Here is a 17,737-nt window from a genome sequence, read left to right as displayed (position 1 = left end):
ACATGTACATTTTGTGATCCAATGTGCAAAAGGAAGCTTTAAGCTCAGTGCATGAGAAATTAGGCACAAAGTATACTAAATACCATCATTGAAGGTGCATGTCTCTCAATTTAGAATCACATTCAATCAAAGAAGTCTATGAATTAGTGATAACTTGTACCCAAAAATTAAATTTTATTTAAGTTGACCTACCTAGGTAGTCAAGACAAGAATAAAAAGTGACTACCAGGACATCTTTGATAAGGCTCTCAATGAAAAAAATCTAAGCCACAAATTAAAAACAAAGCGTCCCGCATTAGATAAGATAATGGACTGAATATGATTGTTCAATTTAACATAATATGTATGTCAGTCACCACTTTGCAATATTACATCATTAGGAAAAATGGCTCGCAGACTTGGGATGCAATGTATTTATATCATGGGCATTCACACGTTTTTTTTTGGATAATTTCTCATATTATTTTGACAAAGTGCAGGTTTTTGCCACTCCAGAAGCTCAAGTAGGCTTCCATCCTGACGTTGGGGCTTCATATTACCTCTCTCGGTTACCTGGCTATCTAGGTAAGGTCTAGCTGTTCAAGTGGCCGTCGATCCGCCTACATTATCATGCCGCTCTGCAATGTTATATACTTATATATAATTTTGCATACTGAGTTTACCTTTTACTTTATTTGTGTAATTGTTTGAGTTGGTATATATAATGAATAGTTTTGTTTGGAGTTACTTTAAATCTATGTTACATGGGCACGCCATATTTCAAAAATAATCCATGTAGGATACGTATCCACGTGTCCATAGACACGGACACATATTATATGTGATATAACTCAATATTTCGCTGTGTCAGACACTTTGTATCCATGACGGATACGGACACACATATCCGTATCAATGTAACTAAGGTTTAGATAATCATGGTTTGTTGCAATGTTTCTCGCTTTTTCCTGTTTGGATATCTTGGTAAGAGTGGGTGAGATAACGTAGGAAGATTGTCATCATATTACTAATTATGAAGATTGGAACCGGAAGAAGTTACCAAATGTCATCCATGGGCGGTGATGGGTCTGATGGGTTCAGGTCAGTCGCTACTCTCTAACTATGTTGAGTTGTGTGGGAGAAGATATGGTTGGGAGTTGGGACACCAAAGGGAGGTCAAGTATACATATCAACCTCTTTAAGAGGTTTTGCCTTTTCTACTAAACATAATGGAGGACTTAAAAAAAGAGGATCTTTTGGCTTGGAGTTCCAGAGGAGCTATAAAGTAAAACCTTGTTCATTTCATTCTTTCGTCAATGTTGCAAAGGATTCAAAGACGGTTACGAAACCATAGGCTGATTGTAGCAAGATCCTACTTGGCTAGCAAAGAACCCCAAAATTACAACATGAACCTTCAAATTTCAAGAATCGATCTCTAAATGTCGTTCCCTCAAAAATTTGACAAACGCTTGCCCAACCGAGGAGCACTCCTGTATAGTTCCCTTTCTTGTTGCTTGAAGACCCTCATCTACTCTTCCATAAAGTCTATATGATGGCGGTTGGAGATGCTTCATGGACATCTAAGCTTACTAGTGGTGGAAGTAAAATAATCTTACTGGCCAAGGCTTCTCTAATGTTGGAGGCCTCATGGTTTAAGAAAAGATGTGAAGAACAAAAAAGGGCATGTGATGATTGATCAACCTTTCCCTCATTCACCTTACAAAGAAAGCAAAATTTGGTCGATCCATGTTTTGGATTCTCCCCAAGTAGCAACTCAACAAAAGAAGAGGATTTTGATGATCTACTCAATTTAGAGGATGAGATGTTGGATTTGGAGTTATTGGATGAGGTGATGATGAGGTGGAAGTAACGGAAATAGGGGAAGGGGAGGAAGATGAAGATTAGGTGGGCTTCGTAGGGATGTTGGGGTGGGGTTTTGGTATTGAAGAATTAGCTGCTGGAAAATAATTGAAGTTGGTGTAGTCCGATGTTTATGTTAAATTGCTAATATATCAAATTTAATGTATCAGGAAGAAAAAAAATACCAACAAGTGAAAGCGACTCTATATATGATCACCTCATTGTTCACTACGACCTCAACTGCACACTCCTTATTAATATTGTCTTTACAGAACAAAAACCAATTATCAACACATAAGACGCAATAAAGAAGGTTCTACTAGCTCTAAGCCTGTTCTCTAGTCTCTTGACTATGAGCGAGTCCGAATAGCTTCAATAACAAGATTTGAGAAGATAGGGAATATAGGATTTTCTGGTCTAAGACCTCTCCTTAGGACAATGGTATCACCACAAGATCCATTAACCAAAACTTAGAAAGCAGAGGATAAATGCAGCTATGGTTCATATTAGCTCACTTAGAAGCAATCCAGTTCTACCGAATGTTACAAATGTTAGACCACTTAGAAGTAATCCACTTTACCATGTCTAGCTTCGGGGGTGCTATCTAGTCTCCGCTTTGACCTTCTTTTGTTATCTTCCTCATTAAACTTATGACCTCGCGTGCCATATGAATTTGATGGGGATCTAAGAATTTGTTTATAGGTTTAATATCCCGCTATTTATTATTGTCATACAGGGAATACTTGGGTCTAACAGAGAAAAATCTCGATGGAGAAGAAATGATTGCTTGTGGCCTTGCTACACACTTTACTTGAATCAATGCGGTTGGTTGTGTTTCTCCCTTTTCTCGATATTGTACCTATTTATTTTCTGCTATATACCTTTACCTAACAGACTTCCATGGGTCAAGAACGACTCCGAAAATGATTACAGATGATCCATCTCTGATAGGGTCTTCTCTTGCACAATATGTTGACCTTGTTTACCCAGATAAGGGTAGCGTACTTCACAAGTATATTATTCCGTTGTAATTAATAATTGTGAACTGCATCTACTTTTCATACATTAAATATCAAATTTTGTGTCTGGTAAAGTTCCCAGCACTTCATTTATAGTTTAAGTGATTGTTCGTCTTTCCATTCTGGACCCATCTACATCTTGGTAGATCAATTCATGTGGCTTAGTCAGGAAAAGAACCTGGTAAATGAGTGAAACTCTTACGCTAAATGAGAAACCAAAGACACGTGAAGGAAACATGGAAATGTACGAAACATGTGCGCTAGGCAGATAAAAGTGGAGGAATTTGTGGATGCGAAGATAGACACTTTTGAAGATATAGGACGAGCTTCTATAGTTGAACGGGATGAATATGCCTGTTGCCATCACCACAAACATATGTATTTGTCGTCATAATTGGATACAAAAAAAGGCTTTAAGCCAAGCAAATCACTACTTCTTTAGTGGGACTAAAAGCTAGTGCAACTGTGGGCGTACACACAAATTACCTGCATATTTGTTTGACGTATACATTGGCACAGTGCTATTGTTAAGGATTAAGGGATCTGCCTACCGCTATTGTTAGTCTTAAACTTTAGGAGCATCCAAATGTGGGACTATACTAACATCTCAACATGCCCTCTCACGTGTGGTGTTACTTGAGCCTAACCCGTTAAAGACATACTTGGGTGACGTGGAGTAAATAGGCCCTTCTGGGCGAAACACAATACCATCTTAAAATTTTAAAGTGTCCAAGTATGCTTTCCACGTGTTAGGCTCAAGTAACGCCACACATGGAGGGGGGGGGGCAGGGCAGTATAGCATAAATGTTCTTAGGCTTCTCCACTCATCACCAATTGAAGTGTTTATTAGTTTAATCCCAAATGGGACATTGAAAGCCTCTAATCACAATATATGAGTTCACTTTGTACAGTATTGTATGGCTTTAAGCATGCCATGTGGGACTACACTAAACATCTCAACAATTATGTCAATTATGTCATATGCTCCTTTGTTAAGTGGACTTGTTCAACCATAAACCCTCTCTACTTGATTTTGATTCTAATTATTCATGCTCTCATATTCGTTTTTCCACTTCTGTGACACTTATTCAGGATCGAGAAAATTGATAAATGTTTTGGTCAGGATACAGTTGAGGAAATTATTGATGCGTTGGTAAGCATGAGTGTTTGCAATGTTCATTCATTTTATTTCTGCTCTCCTTTTTTCCCTTTAATTACAAAACTCCTGTTGGGAAAAGTACCGCCCCTTTTTCCCAGTCCTTATAGGTTTGGGCAACTATGCTTTGTGGAGCTTCATATCTGGTGGTGAAACACATGTTCAAGGAATGAGGTTGCACAAGCTCTAGATGGAAAAACCTAAACTTAGGTGGACTGGGAAAACCTAAACTTTGGTGTACTGAAATTTAGACTGAGTTTTATTTCATTGTTTATTTACTGGTACACTAAGTTTTATTTCAAAAGATTATTAGATAGAAACTTATTTAAGGGACTTTGTGGTAGACTGACAAATAAACCAGTGGCAATTCAGATGTTTATGGAAATCTGGAATTGTTATATCTGATAAGGTTTTTTGATGATTTTATGGTAGGGTCAGGCTATATAGGTGATCACCTTAGAAAAGTCAAACACGTGTGACGGTGTTATTGTAATTTCAGTAGAAAGAAGGCAAAGTTTTTAACTGAAATTGTAAAAATAGTCAACTGGAAATAGTAAATAAAATACAAGAAATGTAATCATGTCATTTTTGGTGCAACTCAAAAAGTTTGGAAAGGCAGGAAAGATATCGGAGCCGCAAAATGTGGTTAAATTTAAAATTTGATGGAGATAATAAAGCAATGCACGAAATCCAATACTGGAATATGGATTCTCACAAGTAAATATTCCTCGTATGGTCCTCAGCTGATTCTCATACTGACTGAACCGTGTCATAATGATATCCCTTGCTCAGGAGAACGAGGTAGCTACTAATTATGATGAATGGTGTACTTTGGCATTGAAGAAACTGAAAGAAGCCTCACCGTTGAGCCTAAAGGTTTCCTTAAGATCAGTAAGTTACTATTTTTCAAGTATAACTGAAACTTACTGTTATAGTTCATAGCTTAACTGCTTTTAATTTCCTGAACATAGATACGGGAAGGCAGATTTCAATCGCTTGATCAATGCCTCAGTCGAGAGTATCGTTTGTCCCTTCGTAGCACTTCCAAACATGTCTCTGATGATTTCTGTGAGGTAAGATCATATCGGTTATGTACCTGCGCATGTAAAATGTCACTATTATTATTATCCCTTCTCTTGTTAATTAATTAATGTTTTTTCCTTAAGGGTGTTCGGGCACGACTGGTGGACAAGGACTATGCTCCAAAGGTACCTTCACTTCCTATATGTTTCATGATTTGCTGTAGACTCTAACAGACCCACTCAACTCGTTATCATGTTTTTTGCATTGGGCATTCAGATATCTAATTAATATTGGGTTTGTGATATGAAATATGCAGTAGGACCCTCCTTGTTTGGATCAAGTATCAAAAGATATGGTTTGATTTTTATTTTGCGCCGTTTAATGAACTTGAGCCTGAATTGGAGCTACCCACAGCGGTGCGGGAGCCTTTCATCTGATGCATACCTGTAGTCCAGTGGTTGTGAATCCGACAGTAGGATTGTTAGTTATATGAGATTAGATGGACCGAGTTTTGTTGTAATGGTTATGGTCATCTTTTTAAAAGGGCATGACTTTATTCCTCAAATTTTGGTAGAATCAATCACTTGGGAGTTTTCGAAACATGGTCGTGCTAAAATAAGCCCCATGAAATGGCAAACCACGAAAACACAGAAACGGGAAGAGAAATTAGAAGAACTGAAATCGTGTTTAAGTCCTTCAAAAGCATTAGTTCATGTGAATAAGTTAACGTGTATTCAAACTGAGTGCTAAATTCGGTTGATGCTGACATGCTGTAATTTAGTAGATGGCTTCTTGTTTGCACTTCTTTCCTTTCTTTCTGAATATGATACTGGGAGAGCTGGACAGCTTACAGACCAGCATTTACAGACAGTACCAGGACTGAGGCGGAGGAATGTGAAGGAGCTCAAATCTGTGCCACCAAAGTACCAAAAACGTGCGAAAAAGTGCAACTCAATGTTCGTGACGAGCTCCTTCGCATTAGTTAGGGGCAACCAGCCGACCTCTTTTCACGGTGTTATTGTGACTCTGTGAAAGGCACTGAATCACTGATGCTGGTAGAGTGGATGTAGTAGGTATTTAAAATAGGTGACATAATGTTATGCTAAATTTGAACTTATTGAACCTTAAACCCAACTATAGTGTTACTCTGTGCATATCAGTTACACCCGCATGTTGGCATGAATATATATATATATAGTCCGGCTTCTCAAAGGACCTTAAATAAGTACCAAATCTAAAACACTTACAATTTCACATACAAAATTATTTATAACCTAATCTTTTGTACACATGATCTACTAACCATAAAGAAATTTAACTTGTTTGACAATTTTTAACATTGACAATGATTGCAAAAACTAGACATTTCTAGATCTTTATATATATTTTCAAAAGTGGAAAACAATTTTATCTAAGTTAAAAGATATCAAACGAGTTGAATTTTTGTAGAAATGTTCTTTATGGTTAGTAGATCATATGCACAAAAAATTAGGTTTTAAATTATTTTGTAGATAAAATTGTGGGTGTTTTAGATTTGGTACTTATTTAAAATCTTTTTATATTACTATATTAGAGAAATATAGGGGTCGATGAACAGTATTTTTCACGTGCGTCACAGGGGCATTTTTGTCTTTTCGATCTCTATCTCGACGATTCTGGAATACTTCTCTCTCCGTGTGCTCCCTAATATCTCCATTCATGATTTCTTTCTCTCCTCAATACCAAATCAAAAATCACGTTAGGGTTTTTAGTTACAAAAGCCACATAAAATCATATGTTTTGATTAAGTTTAAAGGAAGGACTGACTTCTATTGAATTTCGCCTGTAATAAGGTAAGCAATTTTATTTGGGTCTGTTCTCTTGAGTTTTTCCGCATCTGGTTTGAATATTTGTAAAATCCAAATACTAATTTGGATAGTTGAAACTCATTTTAGACGAACGAATCTAGAATGGAATTGGCGAACGAATCTCTGCTGTTATCTCTCTATTGCTTATGAACCTCCAATCGATCAGGTATGATTGCATTTGGTCCAATCCACATGAGTTATGCTGTTATTCATAGATGGGAAAAAAGACTTCATTATAGTCAATCCACTTAAGAGAGCTTAGATCGATCAAAATTAATCAGTAGGTGACTCTCTATTCTTTTTACAACCACATTTTGTTAGTTATGTAATATTTATGTTGTTGAAACATACATGATAAAGGGAGGACAATGTGTTAGGTACTTTGTACCATTGTCCGAACTGAAGTACCTGCCGAGTGCCCATCAATTGTTATACTTCACAGTTTTTATGTATGCTAAACATTTTCCAACCTAAACTGTTTATTCAATTTAAGACATAATCTCTAATAGAAAAACTGAAAGAACGCTTAAAGATCAACTTGATTTTCCTCCCAACATTTGAAGTAATTGTTCTTTCCTTGATTTCTTGATTGCCTTTAAAATGGATTTCCCTGATTATTCTTGAATTATTTTCTTGATGTTTTTAACTTCCATATGATTCGTGTTTGTGCAATTAAGCTATAAATGTTTGACATGATTTCACTTCGACTATGTAGAATGCCAAAAGCAAGGAGAATGAAGACGTCATCACCCTGTCTGGGGATCATCTTTATCGAATGGACTATATGGACTTCATACAGGTACAAAACTGAACGTAGGTTAGTTCGTTAGGGTTGTTCACTTAATAGATTCGATCTTGACAATCTACTTGCCTCAATTATGAAATTTAATGCTATGAATTTAGAGTCATCACAGGGAAAGTGGTGCTGATATTACTCTTTCCTGTTTGCCCATGGATGACAGGTAATTGGTTCATTCAATTTTTAACATAAGATTATTCAAGTTATTCAAGGTACATTACTTATCGGTTCTATTGTTGACAAAAGGACGCAGAGGGCATTCGCGAGGAAGTCGCGCGACTGAAGGGAGCTGACATAATACGGGAAACGGAATTCACCGAGTGGTTGTCCAACGTGGTAGCGGTACCGAAAAAGAATGACAAAGTACGGATGTGCGTTGACTTCACGGATGTAAATAGAGAGTGTTCGAAGGAGTTACCCCATGCCACGGGTGGATGAGTTGGTGGATAGAACAACGGGGTACAAAGTATTCTCATTCATGGACGCATCTATGGGATACAACCAGGTTGCGATGTATGGGCCAGATCAAGAGAAAACAGCCTTTGTGGTAGAAGGCGGCACGTACTACTATACAAGGATGCCATTTGGGCTGAAGAATGCGGGAGCCACTTTCCAAAGATTGGGGGAGAAAATGTTTGAAAGCAAGATTCGAAAGAGGATTGAAATATACATAGATGATATGGTGGAAAAGAACATGTCGGAGGATGAACATTTAGAGAGCTTGCGGGAGACATTTGGGATACTACGGAAGTACAATTTGAAATTGAATCCAGAGAAATGCACCTTCGGAGTGACCACGGGAAAGTTCTTGGGTTACATCGTGACTCATCGGGGAATAGAGGCCAATCCTGAGTAGATAAGAGTTTTGATAGAGATGCCTTCCCCGCAGAGTGTTAAGGAGGTACAGCGGCTAGCAGGAAGGGTGGCGGCATTGAATAGGTTCATTTCCAAGTCATCCGATAGATGCAGGCCGCTATATCGATTGTTGAGAAGAACTCCGGATTTCGTATGGACCACGGAGTGCGAGGAGGCCTTCCAAGAGCTGAAGGGGTATTTGGGCAAGGCTCCTTTACTGTCCCGGCCCGAAGAGGGGGAGAAGTTGTACTTGTATTTGGGTGCCACTGAGTATGCAGTGAATTCTGTATTGGTCCGTCTAGTAGACAAGGTGGAGAAACCGGTGTATTTTCAAAATAAAACATTGTTGGACGCAGAGACGCGGTAGAGTAGAATTGAGAGGTATGCCCTGGCATTGATTTTTTTGGTGCTAAAGCTGAAGCCCTACTTCGAGGCTCACTCCAACGTAGTGGTCACAAACCTACCTCTCAAACAGGCACTAAGGACAGAAAGGTGAGGGAGAATGTTGAAGTAGGTGGTGATGCTCCGCGCATGAAATAACAGATTTAGTATGACACGGTTGAGCTAATTATTTACTCAGGCTATAATGATGACACGCTATATTTACTGAGCAAGGGATATCATTATGACACGGTTCACCATTCTTTTGTCTTGAACTAATTGAGTCAGATTGAGCTGAGCTGTATCCATAAATACACTACAACGATTTGTCTCAGGATCCATTACAGATCTGACCTAGCAGTCCCTGTTCCAAATGATCTGTAACAAACGTTTTGGCCTCATATGGAAATATGAACCAATTGCATGATATCTTAAATTAGATGTTCCGTTGATGGAATATGTACAGTGGAGTTCTCAGTGTTATACATGGTCAAATACAAGGACATTACTGTGCTACTGAGTTTTGGACAACAAAGGAATGCAGTATATCAATGCAACACGGACATTTTTTATGTCCCATTCTTTTATTTCAAATCCCATTTCATTCATTGGTGAAATCAGAAGAAATTCAGTTTAATAAAACCAATTCTAATGGTATCATGGACAAAAAATACATAAACATACAGTAGATAGAGGCGTAAAGCTTCATAGCTATTTGGTGCATGTAATAGTTTAATAATATTTGCTCTGACGAACTGTCATTTTGTTGTGGGGAGCAACCCACACATTGTTCCTGCCTATATTCAATCATACGGAAAACTACCAAGGCCCTCATTAACAATGTAACAGCAAATCAGTGGCATCTGGAAGCTAGATATAAACTTAAGTGAGAAAATGTGTGTGTAAAAAGAATGCAACAAATTAAGCACCTGTGCCAGCAGCTCTCGATTATCGACACCCACAATGGGTCCAAGTCTTTCGGGATCTCAAGCCGGTGATTCATAAATCCTACAGCTCCCATCACCTACATAACATACCACGAAAGGTTGAAATCTATGTTTTGATGGAACTCTATAGTTTATGCAGTGCGGGAGTTATATTCTAAAATTCTTTGGAACAAGCATCAAGAAATTAGTAGATATATGGGGGTCAGACGAAAGATAAAGCTGACGTATCAGAGAAAAAATTTTCTAGTTCATGCAAAGAAAGGGATCTCTTTCCTTGATTTTGTTATTGACAGACTTCTATAAAGCATCCTAACTTCTTCATAGTACGTTCATACCAAAAAGTGTCATTCATGCAATCATACTCAACTAGTGCACTGGAACTTGTCATGAAAGTACCCGATGACATTTCAGAAGCAAGTGGGTTAGTGACATGATAATTAAATTCCACCATAACTTGATGTTTGTACTTTTGTCGACCAAAACAAGAACAAGGAGAGAGCTCAACAACCTACAACACAAAAGTCATTAGTGGTTTACGCATATTTAGTTATTGAGTTCATCTTCCTAGCAACTTAGCATGAGCTTAAATAAAAAATTGAATGAAAAAGAGTATCATGTTGATGAGCCAATGCTTGGGTAAGGCTTAAACAATATTTATGTATAAACCATTTTTTGTCATGTTTTGCATGATACCTATTATGCTACAAACTTCACTGTCAAAATAAGTTCAAATCTACTACTGTATTAGTGTATTATGTTCACAAATCTATGGTTTTATACATTAGTTATGAATTAATTGTGTGGGTGGATATGATTCCTCACTTTTTGAGTGGTAAGCAAATTAAATTCCTGGCACTTCACCTACTTATAAGGTAAATTGAACCGACATTGTGATAGTACTTGTCATGCACTCACATCAGTTCAACTGACTAGTAGTGCAGTGACAATAAGTGCCGTTATCAGAAAATAATACCTGCATTGAGTTGTGATTTTCCCAAGGGATCTTCTCAGTGACAAGTTCCTACAATATTACACCATAGCTATACACATCGGACCTAAATTTTTCCACATCTCAACAAGAAAAACAATAACTTTTAACTAAAGAATATTAGAACTATAAGTAATGAAATAAATAATAATCAATTGCCGCTTAAAGATTTCGACTTACTTCTCATCTGCGGGCTCATTACGAAGAACTTCTGGAGCCATCCATTGTGGCTAAAAAGAGGAAAATATTGTCCTTGAGTTAATTACTTTCTTTAAACAGATCGACCCAAAACAAATGACAACAAGAGTAATAGCAACCTAAAAAGTAAAAATAACTCATGGAAATGTTATGTTATATACCGTTCCTTTCCCATTCTTTGTCAGGTACATTTCATGTTTCAGACGCGAGAGACCAAAGTCGCCAACCTGATAAAAGGAAATAAGGACAACAAGTGATTTTTGTTTTCTACATAGAAACAGATTTACAGAAATATAGCTGAGAGAAAACAAGGGAAAGAAATTGCTTGAGAATATATATATGATTCTACCTTCACACTCCAGTTTTTATCAACTAGCAGGTTTGACGACTTTAAATCGCGATGGATGACAGGTGGTTTGCAACGATGAAGATAATTCATGCCCCGCGCCTACAGAAAGGTTAGACAAGAGTATGATAAATAAGCAGTGATGATATATAAAACTGGACCCGATGTATGAAACTTGCTTCTTTTCAAGTACTTATGTCATTAATCTTTATCAGATTTGATTAGACAGCAGAGCCCATAGCAAAATATTTTATCAAGTTACATGAAATGGTATATATAGAAATATTGCATATACCAAATGCGTACATAGTTTTATATTTTCCAATCTGATGAAATGATGAGAACTACCAATACTTACAATATCCAAAGCCATGTGAACTCGTCGCCTCCAGTCTAATCTAGAAGTGTTTCTTCGAAGCAACTGAAACAAACTTCCACTGCATCCAGATGAGCATAATCCTGATAAGCAAGACTTAGAAATGAACTATGCTAGACAATTCCACAGCAGCAGGAAATGTAGTACTAGGAAATTAAAGTGAACACTAACTAAGGTGATCCATCCCAATATTGATGGTTTTCAAAAGGAAAAGTAGAGAGTAAACCGTGGAAGGAACTCTGTGACAATGCAAAGACGCTCCAGTGAAGTCACTGCTCCCATAAAGAGTAGAACATTTGGATGCCGGAGCTTCTTCATAAGCGATACCTTCATACATAGGAACTAATATTTAGACCAGACAACCATGTTATATGTAGTCACAGACACTACAAATGTTAATTCAACAACAATGTCTGCCAGGTTATGGTATCGGTCAAAAGGGAAAACAAATTCCATTAAAGAGTATCTAGTTTAAAGAAGTACCAAACCGGATAAGGTCCTTGGCAATATATACACAACATTCTGCCCTGGTATTGCATTCTATTTGAGTATTTTCACATGCTTTAAGTACAAATTTAAACCTTCCACTCTCATCTACTCTGGAGAACTGAGCACAAATTGCAGCAGAAAAGATCCAAAGACAGCGATAGGAAATTAATACTCGGCATAGGAATACTCTTGTAATGTAATGCAATTCGAGTGTAATTAGGTAATGGGATAATTGTTAGAAATTGCTAAGAAAATAACCCCATCATATATATATGTCTTCTTAATGCAGACCGTATATCTTACTAAGTGTAAATCTAAACCAAAAGATTTAATACACAACTAAAGTAAGAACATCAGCACAAGAACCAGAAAATTACTTGAGAAAACAATACTGAGTATGCTGTGAAAACTTACCTCTTTTCTGAAAGAAAGAAGCAGGTCGTCAGAATATTCTTGCTTGGAAAATACCTTGATCGCAACATCCTGCAGCAAAGTAGAAATATTTTACTTCATACATAGTAATGAGGTATACAGCATTTTAGTACACTGCCTTTGTTTTAAGTTAAGAAAATGTGCAACTGGAGCTGGAGAAAGATTGAAAACCAACCAACTAGAGAAGGACAAGGTGGACTAGAAGAACAAGAAAAGAAAAACGCTGATCACAAATTCACAATGATGAGCTCCAGAAGTAAGAAACCTTGACCTGAAAGAGAGATTTTGAAGAAAAAATGCATGCATTAATAGGCACTTTGTCCATTGTCTAGCATAATCTTGGAGGAACAAAATATCGCAGTGCACCCTTTGTAAGGATACTATTCCAGAATGGGGATCAAAAGTCACAAAGAATATATGTTCCCAGCCTCTGCACAGCTTATATTGCCATGTTTAATATCTTCTATTTAGTTTTCATAATTATAAATAAGAGCATGTTTCAAGAAACAACTGTTTTGTTGATTTAGGAGTTTGTAAAAGATCGAAAGTTATAGTTTTAGGGTATCTATCAAGAACCGTAGTTGTTTTTCAGAGTACTTTTTAATTAAATTCTTCCTTCTTGACTATATACATTTTTTTTTTATATACATATGATTTTTATTGGCAAAATATGTTATACTAAAATCTAAATCTAAATTAGTAGGATGAGATATTGAGGTATCCTACAATAACAACGAAAACAGAAAGATGAGAAAAACTAAAAACTAAAGCGGATAACGAGATAATGATAGGCCCAACCTGAGAGTTTAAATATTTCTATGTTTGGTTTTTTTTATTTAGTTTCACATTTTGTTTTTTGTAGCCCAAGAATTCCAATTTAATTTGTAGACTTAAAACTGGCGAAAGCAACAGTTTAACAAAATCAACACTTTAATTAAAAACAAATCAAAGAAAACCTAAGTGGGTGTTTGGTTCTCATTTTTTCAAAAAAATTATTTTTTCTTAAAAAACACTTTTATGAAAAAGTATTTATTCTAAAAACAGTTTTTCAATAAACATGTTTGGTTGTGACTTTTCTTAAAAGCAATTTTATCAAATCAGATTTCACACTATGTTTCTCGATATATTTTGGCATATCGTGGCATAAATCACTAAAGTCTAAAACATCCGGAGAGTTCATTTGCCTTTAGCACCAAAAGTGTTTCCTTCAAAGAAAAATAGTTTTTAACTTAAAAACAAGTTTTACCTAATTATCATAAAACAAGTTTTTGGGACCAAAAAGTGTTTTTTGGATGAAAAACTATTTTTTTTTTTAAATAGAAACCAAACACATTTATTTTTTCAAAAAATGTTTTTTCACTAATAAACACTTTTTGACAATAAATAAATAGGATCCAAACACCCCCTAAATGTCTCTCTTTATTTCTTCTCAAAAATTTATAAACATCAACTACTGAAAAACTCTAATTACAGGCCCTTATCTATACTAGCTGACAACAAAACAAGCCAATTAAGTTAAGACACATGGTTGCTACTAATTAAAACAATTTAAGTTGGACCAACTTAGAGCATCTTTAGGAGAGAAACCAAGAAAACACCAAATATTTGAACCAAACAAAATACCAAACCAAAAAAACACTAACCAACTTCAGGAGTGATATCAAATAGTTAACATCAAATGACGCGGTTTTGGATAAACCGCACCGTATAGTCCACACAGCTTTCGCAAAACCGCTCCACAGAAGCCCACCTTAGAAGCCCAAGCCCACGCGGTTTTCCAGAAACCGCGCGATGTGTCGCACATCAACTTTTTTCTTTCTTCTCTTTTCAAATCTCTCGCGCGGTTTTCGCAGAACCGCGTGATTGAAGCCCACACTCTAGCCCAAGTCCATGCGGTGTTCAAAAAACCGCGAGGTTTTTCCAAAACTGCCGCAAGAGAGATTTGATACAACACCAAAGCAAACACCAAATCGGCCAAATTTTGGCCGATTTGGTGTTTGCTTTGATGTTTTTTTGTGTTTTCATCAACATGTGACTCTCCTGAAGATGAAAAAACACCAAATTATTGAAAATTTGGTGTTTGATGCTAGGATAGTGTCTCACCTAATAATGCTCTTATATAGGGTTCTCCTAATGCATGCAACCCAGAGACTTGACATGACTATGACCTAACTCATGTCCACATCAGTTAGTGAAATTTCGGTAGGTTCCAAGATGATATAAGATGAGCTGCACAGAGTATTCGTGGCGTAACCAGAGAAAAACAGCACAACTCATAAATGGCAGGTGGAAGACCAAAACTGACATGAATGAAGAAAGTATAGAAAAGACACGTACCTTAACCTATGTTCCATGGATCTGGCAAAACACACATCCTCAACATGACATGGACAAAAAGTTCAGGTTTGGGATGGGAGAGGATGATACAATCACAGTATATAATGAATGCCACAGGCTACTCGTTATGAGAAAGAAAGGCAACATACCGATCCATACCAAAGACCATGATAAACAGTGCCACAAGAACCTGCAAAAATGGTGAAAATCTCATAATGAAATCTCAAAGGAGTGATTTGGCACAAAATTTATTGGAAGAGAAGTAATTTTACATAAGAGTAAAAAAGATACAAAGAGAATGGAGTTAAGTAACATGGACAACTCAGATTCTCAAAAAACATCCATGTCCAATACGTATCCGTGTTGGACACACAAGCACATCATGCATACAATTTTGAACTAAAATCCTACAAGATTAAAATCTCAATCTATTAACATTGTCATAACCCCATGATATCCCACTTGCGTAATAATTTTATTTGAGGCGCTTTGTAACGTCTTGATCCCAAGAAATAGTTGTGTAACAAAAGAATAGTAATAATATTGATTTTAACATAGTTGTGTCCCGTCCTACTTTATATACGTTGCCGTTTCTGACACTCCTTATCGGTGCCCGGATACCAACAAGTGTGCCCATGTGAATGTAACTTAGCTTTATAGTATACAACAGATGGGAAATATGCCAGACTTTTACATATCAAATGTATATAATCTATTCGTTTTCTCATTTTTCTTTTAATTTTCGCTTTAGTAATGCAAGTAACAATTCTTTGAAAGTCCTTTTTCCTTCACGATGTTCACAATCCAAAAGGGGTGAACCAATAAACAATATAAGTATACTTCTAGAGTTCTAGTGAAGATCACATTGTAACCTTTTTTAGCAAGAATATAACAGGTAACGTATTGAAATATTCAGGTAGAGATATATAGATTAATCCCACATCGGGGGTATAAAGCCTTGCAAATTACTGTATAAGTTTCTGGACCGCTCCATTCATAGACAAACTATTTCGAGATGGAAGCTCTGAAGGTTAAGAACTTAAAATCAAGTGGCTATGTTGGAGCGGCACACCTTGCCCTATCTGCTCTCCAATTAGCAAGTCTTCCCACAGAATTTCACAGTCCAAGCAATCATTTTCCATATCCATTTTATAAACAACACAGCTACTGGTACTCCCACTACTGCTCACACTACTTGTGCTGTTAACATTAAATGATGAAGACCAGGATCCGGAGGCATCATTGTTTCCCACACGGTTATATTCTCCCACCGGCATTCCCGTCTTTGCATTAGATTCAAAATTGGTCTCATGACTAAAATCATCTACTTGATCATGATTCAAAGCGGGGCCATGGTTTTTGTAAGACGACGAAAGTACCAAGTCAAATAAAAAAATATATCTTGTGTCAAGATTCAATTGCCATTTAACACACTTTTGTTTTCTTGGTCAATCTAACCAGCAGAAAAGTTCAGCTCATCTCAAATATTGTGAATGCAGACAATCACATGAACTAGGTATTCTTCATAGCTTCTCAAAATCTTAGTTAATCTTAAAATATCAAGGAAGGATTAAGCCGTGCATTCAATGCTGAATTCAAACAGAAAACTCATAATTTCTTATCTACTTAATATTTTTCACTTTGAAAACTTAGTAACTAAAACATCATTGCAAATGCAAAATACCCACAGCTCGAATTCACCAAACTCATAAAATAACTTTTCTAAACAGAAGAAGTATATGAACAATAAACTTCATTAACAGAAACTCGATTTCGATACTTCACCTGTAAATTATTCTTCCCAAATGTCAAACTCAAACACCCTTTAATCTAAAAACTAAGGCAAATCCCAAATTCCCCACAAACCCAACTCACCAAATTCATAAAAACAATACACCTCTATCAAAAACAAAACAATAAAATGAACTACATTTCAGTGACTCACCAGTAAATAATCTTCCCCTTGAGATCAAATATATGAACAGACTGACCCAAAACAATTCTTTATTAGTTTTAAACCTAAAAACTACTTCCAATCCACATGTGTATTTACTAAATATATTGTTGTGACATTGGAGGTGACCAAATTATATGTGTTGTGATTTAATATAGAAACTCCTACTACTAGGTCTTCCTCACTTGAGTGACCATTTTAGTAGAATTTTGGCGCACGGGAAAAATGGATGCTTACAATTTGCTTGGTCAACTAACTCTTTATTCACACTCGATCCGACTTTCATGCCTCACTACCTGAGGACCTTGGTCCAAGTCAATTCCGATAGCAGTTGTTAAGTTTAATATAAGGAGTGATTTTTTGCTCCCAGCGTTCTTGCCTCCAAGGGCTCCAAGCGAATTAATAGCCACACACGTATCACTAGTTCCACAAAAAAAGGAAGCTACAGCTCGCAGAAGATTCTCAAAAGTTCTGAATTTACATGTTTGTCCCTCCTCCTAACTAAAAAGGAAAAAAAATACGAAATAAAGAAACGTACATGTATTCATTACTTGTGGGCGCTATCTCTTATCAGGGTTAGGATTTGGTTGATCCTACATCATCTTTGATAATCAAATATGCATTGTTACTATGTCAAACAACTAAGGAACAACCGAACCTTTTGAAAAATGATGTTATTACTTACTGGAAATTCAATAGGAAATCTGCAACAAAGTAGGATCATTGTTTCTCATTCAAATACTAACTTTAA

General features: G+C 36.5%; 1 long non-coding RNA gene and 2 pseudogenes across 5 annotated transcripts; 2 read left to right on the top strand and 1 right to left on the bottom strand.

Moving 5' to 3' along the window:
* Positions 1 to 341: 341 nt before the first annotated feature.
* On the top strand, positions 342 to 6,093 carry LOC147500394 (small ribosomal subunit protein mS47-like; annotated as a pseudogene). The gene is made up of 9 exons (XR_015197065.1): positions 342 to 347; positions 480 to 577; positions 2,576 to 2,667; positions 2,734 to 2,851; positions 3,951 to 4,011; positions 4,807 to 4,905; positions 4,986 to 5,087; positions 5,181 to 5,222; positions 5,354 to 6,093. The product of XR_015197065.1 is annotated as a small ribosomal subunit protein mS47-like (transcript).
* A 634-nt stretch (positions 6,094 to 6,727) lies between these two features.
* Positions 6,728 to 10,672, top strand: LOC147500393 (uncharacterized). Of its 3 annotated transcripts, XR_015196329.1 has the most exons (5): positions 6,728 to 6,869; positions 6,972 to 7,050; positions 7,600 to 7,683; positions 7,788 to 7,846; positions 7,930 to 10,672. It is a non-coding gene; the product is annotated as an uncharacterized LOC147500393 (long non-coding RNA). The 3 variants fall into 3 exon arrangements; XR_015196328.1 differs by having other exon boundaries at positions 7,600 to 7,846; XR_015196327.1 differs by having other exon boundaries at positions 7,600 to 10,672.
* LOC147500392 (putative serine/threonine-protein kinase SIS8) lies at positions 9,765 to 17,207 on the bottom strand (annotated as a pseudogene). Its single transcript, XR_015196326.1, has 10 exons — positions 16,105 to 17,207; positions 15,182 to 15,222; positions 12,678 to 12,746; positions 12,001 to 12,101; positions 11,757 to 11,835; positions 11,402 to 11,500; positions 11,214 to 11,279; positions 11,035 to 11,084; positions 10,840 to 10,921; positions 9,765 to 9,943 (listed from the first exon to the last, which is right to left on the bottom strand). The product of XR_015196326.1 is annotated as a putative serine/threonine-protein kinase SIS8 (transcript).
* Between the last annotated feature and the right edge of the window lie 530 nt (positions 17,208 to 17,737).

This window comes from Coptis chinensis, chromosome 5 (genome assembly GCF_015680905.1).
Source record: "Coptis chinensis isolate HL-2020 chromosome 5, ASM1568090v1, whole genome shotgun sequence".
NCBI lineage: Eukaryota > Viridiplantae > Streptophyta > Magnoliopsida > Ranunculales > Ranunculaceae > Coptis > Coptis chinensis.
This window is presented reverse-complemented; position numbering and strand designations above follow the sequence as displayed.